We start from the raw sequence: 16,659 nt of genomic DNA on the forward strand, positions 1-16,659 counted from the left end.
GCTATTGCAGGGGTTGGTCAGAGAAGGCACCCTGAGGAGGTGACACTTGAAAAGGACTGAGCAAAGAAGGAGGGAGTCATATATTGTCTGGGGAAGATCATTCCAGGTAGAGACAATGGGAAAAGCCCCAAGGTGAAAGCATGTTATGTTGAAGGAGCATGACTGGTGTGTTTGAAGAATGGTGCAAGTGACAGGACATGCCTTTCATTTTGAAAGAGTACTTCTGTGGGCTGCATGGAAAACTAACTGTGGTGAAACAGGGAAGATGGAAGGTGAGCAAGGAGGCTACTGTGACAGTCCCCGTAAGAGAGATGACAGTGATTTGCACAACAGAGGTAAAGGTAGAAGCAGGAGGATTTGGAACATATTTTGGAAATTTGGCCCACTGGATTTGCTGATGAATTGGATATCAGAATAGAAAGAGAAGAATCAAGGATGGTCCTAAGATTTTGGCCTGAGCAACTAGGTGAATGGGGAAAGATTTGGGAGGATCAAGTACGAGGATAGAGGTAAAAATGAAGAGTTTCTCTTTATAATATGAACTTGATGGTGCCCATTAATTATTGTGCCAGTTTTTTGTTTGCTCTCATATCCACTCCCTGGAACCCCCTTTCTCTGTTCTATAACATAGGGGACTGCAATTATTTCTATCCCACGCTTAACCTACTTGCAATGCTGCAGCTGCCCTGATGTTACAACCAGAAGCCTCTGCTGTGGGAGTGTAGATGGAGAAGAGAAGAGGCTCAGTCCTAGTAGTGTTTAAGGTTGGGGAGAGGCAGAGCAGAAATGGGAAAGGGAGTGGGCCACAAAGAGGAAGTAAAGAATATGGTGCTGCAGGAAAAAAGTGAAGATGTGTAGAATGACAATTAGTTTTTTATAACAGGAAGTGTTTCGGTAATACTGACAATAATTATTTTTTTGGACAGGTAGAAACTAAAGTATGTTTTTGTGGATTCGTCCTTTTTCATGGTTGATATTTCTCTTGAATGCTATTAGTGTGTTTGACTTGAATTCTATTTCAGTCTGATATTGTATTGCCACACTAGTATTCTTTTGATTGGTGTATTAATTTTCTGGAGCTGCCATAACAAAGTACCTCAGACTGGGTGGCTTACACAATAGAAATTTATTTTTTCACAATCTGGTGGCTTGATGTTGGAGATTGAGGTCTCAACAGGGTTGGTTTCTTCTGAGACCTCTCTCCTTGGCTTGTAGATGTCTTCCTCTTTCTATGTCTTCATATTGTCTTCTCTGTGTCCAAGTTTCCTCTTCTTATCAGGACATCGGTAATATTAGTTTAGGACCCACTTAATCACCTCATTTTAAATTAATTTCCTCTTTATACACTTCATTTTCAAACAGTCACATTTTAAGGTACTGGGGTAGGACTTCAACATATGAATTTGAGGGAGGGAAATACAATTCAGCCCATAACAATTACTACGAGTGCAGTGTACCTTTTTTTTTTTTTTATCTTTTTGTGTGTGGCTTTGTTTTAGGTATGTTTTTTATAAAGCAACAAATAACTAGATTTTAAAAATGCAACCTGAGTAGATTCAGTTTGATGCAATCTTTTTTATGTGTAACTTCTTTTATTTTATTGTGGTTTTAATATTTGCACCTAGTTCTATTGCATTCTTTTATAATTTCTACTTATTATCATGCCTCTTTCTCTTCTCTCTTAATTTCACATGAATTGGGTTAATTTTCAATACTCCCCTTTCTCTACCCTGCCATTTGAAAGCTTAAGATTGCCTTTCTTTTCTTCCGTTGTATCTTTAAATTATAGACATGTGTACTCATCTACACATTTTTGACAAAACTCAAGATTGTTATTTCTATTTTCTTCCAGAATATGTTTTAACTCTCCTTTGAACATATTCTGTATTATTGTTGCCTAGAGATTTAGATGTTCATTAAAAGTTAGTACTTTTATAATTGATTTTTAATTAAATTTTCCAGCATATTTGGTTACTTTCTGTAGCCCTTTCTTTTTTTCCTGTTATTTATTTTTCAGTACTATTTTGTATTAATTTCAGGTATACAGTATAATGGTGAGACATTTATATAATTTAAGAAGTGAGCCCTCTGACTAGTCTAGTACCCACGTGGCACTATAAACAGTTATCACCATATTATTGACTAGGTTCTCTATGCTTTACTTTACATCCCCATGTGAATAATTTGTATCTACAAATTTGCACTTCTTAATCCCTTCACCTTTTCCCCCTGCCCCCAAACCCCTTCCTATCTATCGCCCCAACAAATCTAGTACCCCTGTGACACCATACAAGATTATTACAATATTGTTGACTATATTCCTAATGCTATACCTTATATCCCCCATAACTACTTTGTAACAACCAATTTGTACTTCTTAATGCTTTCCCATTTTCTCACCCATGCCCCCAACCCTCCTCCCATCTGGCAACCATCAAAATGTTCTCTATCTATGAGTATGTCTCTGTTTTGTTTGTTTATTTGTTCTTAGATTCCACATAAAAGCAAAATCACATTGCATCTGTCTTTCTCCATCTGACACTCCACTCAGCACAATACCCTCCAGGTCAATTCATGTCACTGCAGATGACAAGAATCCATTCCCTACCATGGCCTAGCAATATTCCATTGTATATATGTACCACCTCCTCTTTATTGATTCTTCCATCAATAAACCCAGGCTGGCTCCATATCTTGGCCATTGTAAAAAATGCCGCAATGAACATATGGATGCGCTCCTCACCTCAAAATCGCATTTTGGGTTTCTTTAGATAAATACCCAGAAGTAGGATTACTGGGTCCTTTTTTGTCTCTTGTTATAGTCTTTCTTTTAAAGTCTATTTTTGTCTGGTATATGTATTACTTTCATAGCTTTTTTTTTCTTTTCCATTTTCATGAAATATCTTTTTCCATCCCTTTATTTTCCACTTCTGTGTGTCTTTCAATCTGAAAGTGAGTCTCTTGTATGAAGCATATGTAAGGGTTTTGTTTTTTTATCCATTCAGCCCTCCTATGTCTTTTGATTGGAGCATTTAATCCATTTGCATTGAACATAATTGCTGATAGATATGCACCTATTTCCATTTTATTATTCATAATTTTGATCTTTTTTCTTTTCTACTGTGTCTTAAAGAAGTTCCCCTAACATTCCTTGTAATACTGGTTTGGTGGTGATGAACTTCTTTAGCTTTTTCTTGTCTGGGAAGCTCTTTATTTGTCCTTCAATTTTGAATGATAGCCTTTCTGGGCAGAGTAATCTTGATTGTAGGTCCTTACTTTTCATATCATTGAATATTTTGAGCATATCCCTTCTGGCCTGCAAAGTTTCTGCTGAGAAATCAGCTGACAATCTTATTGGAGCTCCCCTATAAGTTACCAGTTGCTTTTCTCTTGCTGCTTTTAGGATTTTCTTTGTCTTTAACCTTTGCCATTTTAATTATAATGTCTGTTGTTGTGGGCTGGTTTGGGTTCATCTTGTTTGGGACTCTCTGCACTTTCTGGACTTGTATGTTTATTTCCTTCACCAGGATAGGAAAGTTTTCAGTCATTATTCTTCAAATAGGTTCTCAATCCCTTGCTTTCTCTTTTCTCTTTCTGGTGTCCCTATGATCCGAATGTTATTAGGCTTGATAATGTCCCAGAGCTCTCTTAAAATTATCCTTATATTTTTTTAATTCTTTTTTTCCTTTTGCTGATCCAGTTGGGTGTTTTCCACTAACTTGATTTACAAATCACTGATTTGTTCCTCTACTTCATTTAGTCTGCTAGTGATTCCTTCTAGTGCATTCTTCATTTCCATTATTGTATTCTGCATTTCTGACTGGTTCTTTTCATGATTTCTGTATCCTTTTTTATGCTTGCGATCTCTGTTGAAGTTCTCACTAAGTTCCTTGAGCATCCTTCTAACCATTGTTTTGAACTCTGTCTCTGGTAGGTTGCTTGCCTCCATTTTGTTTAGTTCTTTTTGTGGCGTTTTCTCTTTTCTTTTATTTGGGAAGCATTTCTTTGTTTCCTCATTTTGGCTGCCTCCATGTGTTTGTTTCTATGTATAAGGTAGATCTGCTATGTCTTTCAGTCTTGGTCAGGTGGCCTTATGTAGTGGGTGCCTTGTGGGTCCCTGGCACAGTGTTCCTGGTCACCTGCTCTGGGTGCTCCAGGAGTGTCTTTGTGGGGGTTGTGTGTGCCCTTCTCTTATAGTTGAGCCTTAAGTGCTATTGGCACATTAGTGGGTGGAATAAACCCTCAGGCTGTGGGCTTTGGCCACATATACAGTTTATGGGCTGCTGTTTGTGGGGCTTACCCCACTGAATGGTGTTTTCCCTAGCGAGCTCTGGTGCCTGTTGAGACCACTTTTTGTGTGTGCCACTTGTGGGACTAACTGGGTGGTGTGCTCTGCTGTGGTATAAAAAGCCAACCTCTGGAGCCTCTTGGAAGGGGCTCAGTGCAGGCTCAGCTCACTCACTGCCTGTGACTAGCTGGGGACTACCTTGTAGGAGCTACAAAATGATCCACAGTTGTTCACTGCCTGTGCTACCGTGTTTCCCTGAAAATAAGACCTAGCCGGACTGTCAGCTCTAATGCATCTTTTGGAGCAAAAATTAATATAAGACCTGGAATTATATAATATTAAATAATATTGTATTATATTATATTATATTATATTATATTATATTATATTATATTATAGACTGGGTCTTCTAGTAAAATAAGACCAGGCCTTATATTAATTTTTGCTCCAAAAAATGCATTAGAACTGATTGACCAGCTAGGTCTTATTTTCGAGGAACATGGTAAACCTGGAGGTGCATGGGAGAGGCCACACTGTAAACCGATGACGTCTGCCACCAGTACCAGGCCTCTGGTAGCTCTGCAAAAAGCCAGGACACCCCGAGGCTGGCTGCCACCTGTTGGCTCCCTTAAGGTTCAGCCACTGAAAGTATCTTCTTTGGTATGCAAGTTGGGTGAGGCAGTGTTTCAAGTTGTCACTAGAGTGGAACGAGTTGTGGTCACTAGGTTAATGCAAATTCTGGTTTGTTGCCAGTGCTGACCCTGGAGCTACTCAGCAGAAGTCTCAGAGCACACCAAGGCCAGTTGCTTTTGGCCTGGGGCCCACACACCCTGAATGTTTTCCAAGGAAGAGTGCAATGCGGGTTGGGCTGGCTGCTGAAAAGAAAGTGACTTCTGGCATTGAGGGATTTGGGTGAGATGTGGTCTCAGAGAGTCAGTAGAATGGAGAAAGGGAGCTCACCAGGCCAGTCAGATTCGGATTTGGCTGTAAATGTAGGGGGTGGGCTTAAATAGGAAAGGTGGTACCTGACTGCCAGGCTGCATGGAAGCAGGACCCCACACAAGGAAAATGGCGACTGTCCTCTAGCTCTTGCTCTGAAGCCACACAACTGTCTGCATACTGTATGCCTCTGACGTCCCCTGAGTCACCATCCCTCTGCTGGAGACCGAGGTGAGTGCCTGAGAGCAAGAGAGCCGGGGCGAGGGCCATTTAAGAGGATGCCTGGTTTTCCTACAGCCTTCCATCCCACCTGGGCTGTCAGAATCCTCACTGTTTTTCACAGCCAAATATTATGGGGGTTCCTTTTCTTGGCATCAGTACTCTGGGCTGGAGAGATCTGTGTGAGGCTGGTGTCCCTACTTTCCCCACGGAAAACATTTGCGGCCAAGATATCTCTCCTGATTCTCATCTACTACATGCAGGTATGGGGCCTGTTCTGTGTCTCTGCCCCTCCTACCAGACTCACATGGCTTCTTCTTTATATCTTTAGTTATAAATCTTATGTTCAGCTAGACTTCAGATGGTTCTCCAGGTTGATTGTTCTATAATTTAGTTGAAATTTTAATGTGTTCATGGAAGGAAGCAGGCACAGTGCTTACTCCATGATCTTGGATCTCTAATTTCTGCAATCCTTTCAATTTTGTATAATTGTCCTTTGTGTCAATCATGATACTGAAGTAACAAACAACTTTAAAAACTTGTGGCTTAAACAACAAAGTTTTATTTCTTGCTCACATTTCAGGTTGGCTAGAGGTTCAGCTCCTGCATTCTGAAGTCCAACTGAAAGAGCAGCCCCCATCTGAACAAGTGCTGGTGGCTGGGCAGAGGGAAAGGGGGCAGTGGAGTATGTGCTGACTTAAAGTTTCCATGCAAGTGATTTATACATCACTTTTGCTCACATTTCCTTGGCCAAAGCAAGTTATATGGCCAAGGCTGTCTTTAAGAAAGACAGGAAAATATAATTCTCCCATGGTGGCCGGCGGGGGGCGGGGGAGAGTTGCATTACATCTTGGTCAGCCCTGAAAGTCACTCACATTCACCTTCACTCTGGCTTCATTTTCCTTCTTGTTAAAACATATTCTTTAATAATTCTTTTAATGAGCATCTGTGGGTGGTAAACACTTTTATTTTTATAAGTGTAAAAAAGCCTTTATTTTGCCCTCACTCTTAATTAAGTGTTTAGCTGCATATAAAATTTGACGCTTACTGTGTCTTTCCCTGAGCACTTTGAAAATATCACTCAATTGTCTTTTGGCTCGTATTGTTGTTAATGGAAGTTTGGTTGCCAGTTTAATTGCCATTATTTTGTAGGTCATCTGTCATTTGGGGTAACTTTTAGATTTTTTTTCTCATATAGGCATGGATTTATTTTTTATTCTGCACAGAGCTTGGAGTACACATTGGATCTAAGGACTCCTTATTTTTCTTTAACTCTGGAAAATTCTCATCTGTTATTTCTTTAATTCTCTTCTTTTGGAATTCCTATTGGGTGCATATTGGAACTGCTAAAATTTACTTATTCTTTTTCAGTCCAGTTTAGGATTTATCCTATTATTTTTTAAATTTCTCTGATTTTTTTCCCTTTTCAAGATTCCTAGTTAATTATTTTTCATAAGCACCTTGTTTCAGTGGATTTATATTTCATTATTTATTATTATATACTTTGAATGTTGTTGATTTTTGGCCATAGTAACCATCCATATTTTAACATCTTTATTAGACTGTTTTATGACATAGATTTCATTCAGAGCAATTTAATTAATTTGTAATCATAGTTCTCTTTGTTAGCATTAGTTTTCTCCGTGTCATGTTAAATGGGGAGTTTGTTTTTTCCCTTGCTCTTTTCCTTTGTGCTTCCCTCTTTCTGCCTAGAGGTTTTGCTATTGCCTTCACTCGGACCTGTAAACCCTAGTTAAGAACAGGGTTTTATAATAATAAACTATTTCTGATGGTATTGGCGACATACCTGATCCATTTGCAGAGCCAGAAGGAAACCTGGTTCCTCCCGCTTTGATGGACTCCTGACATTCTAACAATTGAAGCTTCAGGCCTCATTCAGCAGCATTTTTAATGACTTCCTTTCAGGAGCAGTGGAGAGCCACCTTCTAGCTTCTGGCTTCAAGTAATGAACTTAGCTCTACATACTTGCATGGTATGGAACCCTGTTAGTCTCTATTTTCTTGTTGGAGTAGTGTTATGACTACCACCAGTATCTGATAGGCATTGGTTTGAGTACCCTCACTCCCCTCCATCACAGTTTTAGGTTCCTGTCCCTTTTGTGAACTACAGGGAGGTTTGGCTTGCTTTGGAGATTTGAGATATCTTTCTGGTTTATTGTTTTGTTTTCTCTTTTTAAAAAAAATTGTATGTGTCATGTGTAGAACATTATAATTCAACATCTGTATACATTACAAAGTGATCACAACCAAAAGTCTAGTTGCCATCCATCACCATACAATTGACCCACTTTACTCCTTTCACCCACACCCCACTTTTCCCCTCTGGTTCTCTGTATCTATGACTTTGTTTTATTTGTTCATTGTTTTTAGATTTCATATACTTGTATGAGTGAAATCATACGATATTTGTCTTTCTCCTTTTGACTTACTTTACTTAGCATCATATCCTCAAAGTTCATCCATGTTGTCACAGATGGCAAGATTTCATTCTTTTTTATGGCCGAGTAGTATTCCATTATATATAGATCACATCTACTTTATCCATTCATCCATTAATGAACACTTAGGTTGTTTCCATGTCTTGGTTATTGTGAATAATGCCAGAGTGAACATGGGAATACATATATCTTTTCAAATTAATGTTTTCCCATTCTTTGGATAAATACCCAGAAGTGGAATCTCTGGATCATATGGTAGTTCTATTCTTAATTTTAGAGGAATCTCCATACTGTTTTTCATAGTAGCCGCACTAATTTACAATCCCACCAACAGTATATGAGGGTTCCATTTTCTCCACAACTTCTCCAGTACTTGTTATTTCTTTTCATTTTGATTGTAGCCAATCTAACAAGGGTGAGGTGACATCTCATTGTTTTGACTTGCATTTCCCTAATAATTAGTGATTTTAAGCAGCTTTTCATATGCCTGCTAGCTATCTGTATGTCTTCTTTGAAAAATGTCTATTCAGATCCCCTGCCCAGTTTTTTACATTTTATTTATTTATTTTGACATTCAATATTATTTTGTATTAATTTCAGGTGTACAGCATAATGGTTAGACATTTATATAATTAAAAAGTGATCCCCCTGACTAGTCTAATAACCACCTAGCACTATGCATAGTTATTACCGTATTATTGACTATATTCCCTATGCTTTACTTTACATCCCTGTGACTATTTTGTGATAAGTACGAATTTGTAAATATCAATTTGTACTTCTTAACCTCTTCACCCTTTTCATCCTGCCCCCACAACCCCCTCCCATCTATCACTCTGGTAAATCTAGAACTCATCTGACATCATACATAGCTATTACAATATTATTCACTACATTTCTTTTGCTATACCCTAAATCTCCATGACACTTTGTAACCACAAATTGGTACTTCTTAATCCCTTCCCAGGTTTTACTCACCCCCAAATCCCCTCCCATTTGGCAACCATCAAAATGTTTTCTGTATCTATGAGTTTGTTTCTGTTTTTTTGTTGTTGTTTATTTTGTTCTTTATATTCCACATATAAATGAAATCACATTGCATCTGTCTTTCTTTGTCTGACATACTCCACTCAGCACAATACCCTCCAGGTCCATCCATTCCACTGAAGATGGCAAGAATCCCCTCCTATTTGTGGCCAAGCAATAATTCATTGTATATATGTACCACTTCCTCGTTATCTATTCATCTATCTATGAACACCCATGCTGCCTCCATATCCTGGCCATTGTAAACAATGCTGCAATGAACATATGGATGCACTTCTCCCCTTGAAGTAGTGTTATGGGTTTGCTCAGATAAATACCCAGAAGTGGGGTTACTGGGTCTTTCTTTGTCTCTTGTTATAGCCTTTGTTTTAAAGTCTATTTTGTCTTGTATAAGCATTGCTACCTCAGCTTTTTTTGTTTGTTTGTTTCTATTTTCATGAAATATCTGTTTTCCCATTTCTTTACTTTCAGTCTGTGTGTGCCTTTAGATCTGAAGTGAGTCTTTTGTAGGCAGTGCATAAAAGGGTCTTGTTTTCTTATCCATTCAGCTACCCTATGGCTTTTGATTTGAGTATTAAATCCATTTACATTTAAAGTGGCTTGGGTGTGCCTAGCTGGTGGGATGGGGTCTCAGGGAATCTCAAGAGTGGGATAGATGACAGGTGATAGCCAGTTTAATGGAGAATCAGATATGGCATTTGCTCTAGTCTGCACACAGGGAGGAGGAGTGCTCAACAAAGAAACATCTTCCACCAGCTCCTTCCTCTGGGAAAAAGCTGCCCCTTCAGCCCTCACCTTGTAGCCAGAAAATTCAGTTCCTCCTTGTATATCCTTGGTGCCTTTTGAGCTACTGCCCCAGCACTGGAACTCAGAGTAGGTGAGTCCATCAGCGAGTATATCCTTGTGCAGGCTGCTCAAGAGGAGAGCCCAAGATTGCAGCTGCCCTCATCTCACTCAGTCACAATCTTTGCTGGTTTTCACAGCCAGAAGTTGTGGGGACTTCTTTCACTGGCACTGGAACCCTGGGCTGGAGAGCCTGGTGTGGGGCTGAGACACCTTGTTTCTCCAAGGAAGACCTCCATAGCTGAGATATCCCTCCCAATTTTTAGTGGTCACACTCAAGTGTGGGACCAGCCTGTTCCATGTCTGTGTTCCTCCTGCCAGTCTCATGGTGGCTTCTTTTGTAGGTTTGTAGTTCTAGGGCTTTGGTTCAGCTATACTACAGGCGATTCTCAACGGTGGTTGTTCTGTAGTTTTGTTGTAAGTGATGTGGTCCTGAGAAGAGGTGAGCACAGCATTTACCTACTCCACCATCTTGATTGGAAATCCTCCCTGCCCATTTTAAGAAATCAGGTTGTTTGTTTGTTTCTTTTTAAGTTGTATGAGTTATTTATCTATTTTGGATATTAATCCCTTACTGGATGCATGATTTGCAATTATCTTCTCCCATTCAGTGGTTGCCTTTTTGTTTTGATGATAATTTTCTTCATTGTGCAGGAACTTTTAAGTTTGACGTAGTCCCATTTGTTTATTTTTGCTTTTGTTTCCTTTGCCTTTGGAGTCAGATTCACAAAAACATAGTTAAGACCAATGTCAAAGAAGTTACTGCCTATGTTTTCTTGTAGGAATTTTATGGTTTCAGGTCTTATGTTCAAGTCTTTAATCTATTTGAGTTAAATTTTTGTGTATGGTGAAAGATGGTTGTCTAGTTTCATTCTTTTGCATGTGGCTGTTCAGTTTTACCAATACTATTCATTGAAGAAACTTTTCTTTCTCCATTGCATGTTCTTGGCTTCTTTGTTGTAAACTGTCTATATATATATATATATATGTATATATATATATATATACATACATACACACATATCTGGTGTTTCAATTCTCTTCCATTGAACTTTGTATCTGTTTTTGTGGCAGTACCTTACTGCTTTGGTTACTATAACTCTGTATTATAGCTTGAAGTCAGGGATCTTGATACCTCCAGATTTGTTCTTTCTCAAATTTACTTTGGTTATTCAGAATCTTTTGTGGTTCCACGAAAAATTTAGAATTATTTGTTCTAGTTCTGTGAAATATTCCATTGGAATTTTCATAGGGATTGCACTGAATCAGTAGACTGTTTTGGGTAATATGGACATTTTTAACAATACTAATTCTTCCAATTTGTGAGCATGGAATATCTTTGTGTATTCTTCAATTTCTTTAATCAGTGTCTTATAGTTTTCCATGTACAAGTCTTTCACCTTCTTGCTTAAATTCATTTCTAGGTATTTTATTCTTTTTGATGCAACTGTAAACAGGATTGTTTTCTTAATTTATCTTTCTGATAATTCAGTACTAGTGTATAGAAACATCATATATTTCTATGTGTTGTTTTGTATCCTGCAACTTTACTGAATTTATTTATTATTTCTCACTGCTTTTTGATGCTGTCTTTTGGGTTTTCTATATTTAGTGTTGACTCATCTACAAATAGTGACAGTTTTACTTCTTCCTTTCCTGTTTGGATTTTTTTAAAAAAATTCTTGTTCTTGTTTGATTGCTGTGGCTAGGACCTCCAATACCATGTTGAATAAAACATGGTTGAATAAAAGTGGTGAAACTGGGAATCATTGTCTTCTTTCTGACTTTAGGGGAAAATCTTTCAGGTTTTTATCATTGAGTATGATGTTATATATGGCCTTTATTGTGTTGAGGTATGTTCCCTCTATACCCACTTTACTCAGAGTTTTTATCATAAATGGATGTTGAATTTTATTAAATGATTTTCTGCATCTATGGAGATGAGCATATGATTTTTATCTTTCATTTTGTTAATGTTGTATATCACATTGATTGATTTGCAGATGTTGAACCATGCTTGGATCTCTGGAATAAATCCCACTTGGTCATGGTGTATGATCCTTTTAATGTATTACTGAATTCAGTTTGCTAATATTTTACTGAGGATTTTTGCATTTATGTTGATCAAGGATATTGACCTGTAGTTTTCATTTTTTTTGTGGTGTCCTTATCTGGTTTTGGTACCAGGGTAATGATGGCCTCATGAAATATCTTTGAACGCATTTTTCCCTCTTCAGATTTTTTTTGGAAGAGTTTCAGAAGGATAGGTATTAAATTTTTTGAATGTTTGGAAGAATTCACTAGTGAATCCATCCAGTCCTGGACTTTTGTTTGTTCAGAGGTTTTTAATTACTGATTTAATCTTTTTACTAGTAATTGGTCTATTCAAGTTTTCTATTTCTTCATGATTCAGTCTTGTAAGATTGTATATTTCTAGAAATTTATCCATTTCTTATAGTTGTCCAACTTGGCATGTAATCGTTTGTAGCATTCTCTTATGATCTTTATATTCCTGTGGTATCAGTTGTAACTTCTATTTCATTTCTGATTTCATTTATTTGAGCATTCTCTTTTTTTTCCTTAGTTAGTCTAGCTAAAGGTTTGTCTATTTTGTTCACTTTTCAAAGAACCAGCTCCTAGTTTCACTGACTTTTTTCAAATTTTTTTTGTTTGAAAATAAAAGCAGATTTAATCAAACATTTATAGGATTCAATGTGATTCACTTTCACCAAAGATTTTCACACAGTCTTCTCTTTGTTTTTATGTTGTTTTTCTTGGCTCGCTAGTTCTATACCTTGGCTCCTTCAATGGTCATATTTGTCAGGTTGGGGAACTCTGTGGACTATCACTGTGATCTCCTTTGTGGGAACATTCTTTGCTTCTGGTACACTTTCTAGATTTTTCTTTGCTGGGTCTATGTTCTCATTTTCTTGATTTTTTCAACACTGTCAGTTCTTCCTTGACTGCCAATTCTACTTTGTTTATTTGATTTTTCTTTAATTTCATTTTTATATTTACTTGATTTCTCTTTGCTCCTACTTCTACTTTGTTTCCCTGCATTTGTACTTCTACTCCTATTTCTATGCTTCCTTTTTTTGCTTCTACTTCAACTGTGGTGTTTTTTTTTTTCTTTTACTTGGAATCCTTTTGTCATTTCCATGTTGTCTATCATCTTTGTCTTCTTTATGTTTCTCTTCTTTTACCTCACCCCTACTTCTCTGTCCCTTTAACCATTCTCTTGATTGCTCTCCCTTCTTTTCCCTGTCATGACTCTTTCCTTATCACAGTCATGATCTCATCTTCTCTCTCATTTTATTTCTCTTTCTCGATCCCTGTTCCTTCTATTTGCTTTCCTATCATAACTTTGACTATGACTTCTATCCTTTTCCCTATTCCTGCTATCCCTGTGCTCTATACCCTTGATCAATACTTCAGGATATTCACCTTTCTTTCTTTCTTTCTTTGGCTTCATACTCTAGTCACTGGCATTCTTTCTCTCTTTCTAATTCTCTCTTTCTAATTAGAACACCCATGGCCCTTCCAATAATGGCTTCTACTTATTGATCTTCTTGGGGACCTCTGTGGACTCAGTGATCTCCTTGGAGACCTTAAACTTCTGTGTTCCACATGTCTGTCTATCTCCTCAGCACTTTCCTTCCCATCTTTTTATATTTTTCTAGCCTGGGTTTTAATCTACTGATTGATATTCTTCTGAACAGGAACAGGAATTTTTGGAAACAAGGTAGAAAACCACTCCAATTTTGTTGAGAAAAGACCACAGCATTTCTCCAGTGGTCATTAGACAGCCTCCACCAGCCTTCACTTCATCTAGGTCCTTTGTTGACATACGTCTTTGTCATCAAGGAAGGATTTAAACTGGTCCCACAGATCTGTAGGGGGCTCTGTGTACCTTCTATACATAAATCCAAGGGCTCTACTATATGGAGAATCTATATGTGTTATGAGACCCATCACTTGCCTGTGAGTTAACCACAGAGTAAATAATCTGTATAACGGGTAAAAAGCTCTAGAAACAATTTCTCTTGTTTCAACACCTCGAACTTCTACTTACCCCCTCCATACACCCCTGTTTGGCCTGTTGTCTTCCTGTTTCCTTTCTCTCATGGTTTAATATGTGTGACCTTAAAGTAGCTCCCATCTACCACCTCATGGTAGGTCTTGAGCTCTTAGAGCTGTGCTTTTAATTAAGGTCACTACAGGATATTTGTGAAGATCATGGGGTTGAGGTTCATAGTCTTTTCTTTACCACACAGCAGCAGCACATTGCCCTGCTTGCCTGAGACTTCCAGCTTGATGGCACTGCCATTGCTGCACTGCTGCTGGGCTGTGGCTGAATCTTTTCTATTGTCTATTCTTTTTTTCCTGCTCCAATCTTTATTGTTTCCTCCCTCATACTACTTTTGGGTGTCATTTGTTCCTCTTTTTCTAGTTCCTTTAGGTATAAAGTTAGATTGTTTATTTGAGATTTTTCTTGCTTCTTGAGGTAGACCTGTATTGCTATGAACTTTCTCCTTAAAACTGATTTTGCTACATCTCATAGATATGGGTATGTTGTATTTTTCTTTTCATTTGTCTCTAGGTAGTTTTTGTTATTTTTTCTTATCTATTATTTATAAGTGTTTGAAGCAGAAGGGTTATATCAACTTTGGATTTTGAACTTACTAAGCCATTCTAATGGGAAATATCTGACTCCATTTTCCCCCCTTTATCATGAATGCCATCAAAACATTAATATAGATCATAAAGTAAAAAAGAAAAAAATCTTAACAATCCACAATGATGCCTTATTTTCCTTTAAATTCTCAGATTAAAATGTGCATTGGTGTCACCATTCTATAGTACAGTAGTTATGAATATGGGCTCTTCTACTCACCCATCATATGACCAGAAAGTAATTTACTTGTCTGTGGTATGGGGATACTAAGTTGTAATAACTATTGTATAGAGCTTTTAAAGAGATTACATAGAATAATGAATGTGAACAGCCTTGCCCCGTTCCTGCACATGGTAATTGTAGATATATGCATACTTGTATGCGTTCAAGTTATAGCTAAAATATAGTCACTAATATTTACTCTTCGAAGTTTTTTCTAATGTTGGCATGAAGGGGTATCTGGTAAATACATAAAGCAATATTAGAGGTGTTGGAATGTCGTTCTGTTCCCCAAACAACTTTTTGAAAAATAATCTCATTTTAAAGAGAATTTTATTGGATTAATACATCTCTCTTTGAATCAGAGGTTCCCATGGCAAAGTTATACATCAAGCTGAGCAGTAGTGGTTTCTGCACACCTACTTTCCTATGTATTAATTTGGTCAAGTTGCTTTTCCTGATTGTTGATTGAGGAAAACAAAGAATTAGAGTTTTATTTGAGTAGGGAGAACTTAAAATACTGCCCAGGGTGGGCAGATGGACTTGCATGGAACATGCTAGTGGGGTTTCTAGCAACTGATGAATGATACAACACAGATGGACAGGAGCCTCAGGGGCAGGGATAAAAATACAAGATGTATCATTCAGCTTAGGCTAAACCACACTGTGGTAATAAACAACTAAAAAATCTCAGTAAATTACAACCACAAAGGCAAATTTGGTCATGTTATATGTCCTACCTGGGAAAATTTATAGCCTATGGCCAAGGAAAGGAGAACATGGTGGAGCTATGCAATCGTTCTTATGCTTCTGCTTGGAAGTAACACGTGCCACTTCTATTCACATTTTATTGGCAAAAGCAAGTCATATGGTTAAGCTTGAACTATAATACAGTCCTTCAAAACTTATAGTGCCAGGTAGCTGATAACTGCATAAGTGACACTAACAGACCCTTTGTGGAACCAAGAAGTGTTAAATCCTCTATTGGCTTCCTTAACAACATATTCTTACCATATCAAGTATGTTTCTGATGTGTCACCATATTTTTGGTTAATGTTGTAAAATCATGAGTAATCAGGAAACTCAGTAGAGATGAAACATAATATCAATATTTAGTCTTGTTATGGACTGAATTCTGTCTTCCCCAAATTCATACATTGAAGTCTTATCCCCAGTATCTCAGAGTGTGACTATATTTGGAGATAGGCCCTTTAAAGACTTAATTAGATTAAAACAAGATCATTTGAATGGGCCCTAATTCAAGCTGACTGTTAACTTTGTAAGAAAAGAATATTAGGAGATCATGTTATAAAAAAGGCGGTATGGGGTGAGCCTATTGAAAGCACACCTGGAATTTACAACAAATACAGCAACTATAATTCCACAAAGGATTATAGTTCCATAAAGGATTATTCTTGCCTGTCTGCTCGTGCAAATGAAATCATCTCAAGGTGGACAAATTGGGTGAGTGAGAGAGGAGGGAAGCGGGAAGGGTGGAGATGTGGGGCTGCACAGACGCAGGAGCAGACAAGAACTCCAAGCTCCCTGCATTCCTGAACTACCACAGCCACAGTAGAGGGAAGAACTTGGACAGCTAGTGCTCCACTTATGGCTCACTGTCCTACCTGAGGGATCAGCATACAATATTGTTGAACCCAATGTTCACGGCAGAGACCTTGGAGCAAAGACTGAGGCAATAAGGGTGAAAATGGTGGTTTAAGCCCTCACTGCCAAGAAGAGAATGGAAGGCTTATGCATTGAACCTAGCCACCCCCTCCACACCCTCCCAGAGCTCGCCATACTCCCACCCTTCCAGTAGCTGTGTCAGATCAAAAGAACAGAATATTTCCAGTTCTGAGAACAGTGGCAAGCAGCCACAGACTCATAGCCCAAGTAGTTCCAGCAAAGGGGAGAGAGCCTGGATGCAGGACTGGCTGTGGTGGTAATCACCGCCATTGCTCTGGGCCACCT

General features: G+C 38.1%; 1 pseudogene across 1 annotated transcript; it reads right to left on the reverse strand.

Moving 5' to 3' along the window:
- Positions 1 to 12,532: 12,532 nt before the first annotated feature.
- LOC308509969 lies at positions 12,533 to 13,641 on the reverse strand (annotated as a pseudogene). The gene has a single exon. The product of its transcript is annotated as an uncharacterized misc_RNA (transcript).
- Positions 13,642 to 16,659: the final 3,018 nt, after the last annotated feature.

The sequence above is a fragment of the Rhinolophus hipposideros genome (assembly GCF_964194185.1).
Source record: "Rhinolophus hipposideros genome assembly, chromosome: 17".
Classification (NCBI taxonomy): Eukaryota; Metazoa; Chordata; class Mammalia; order Chiroptera; family Rhinolophidae; genus Rhinolophus; species Rhinolophus hipposideros.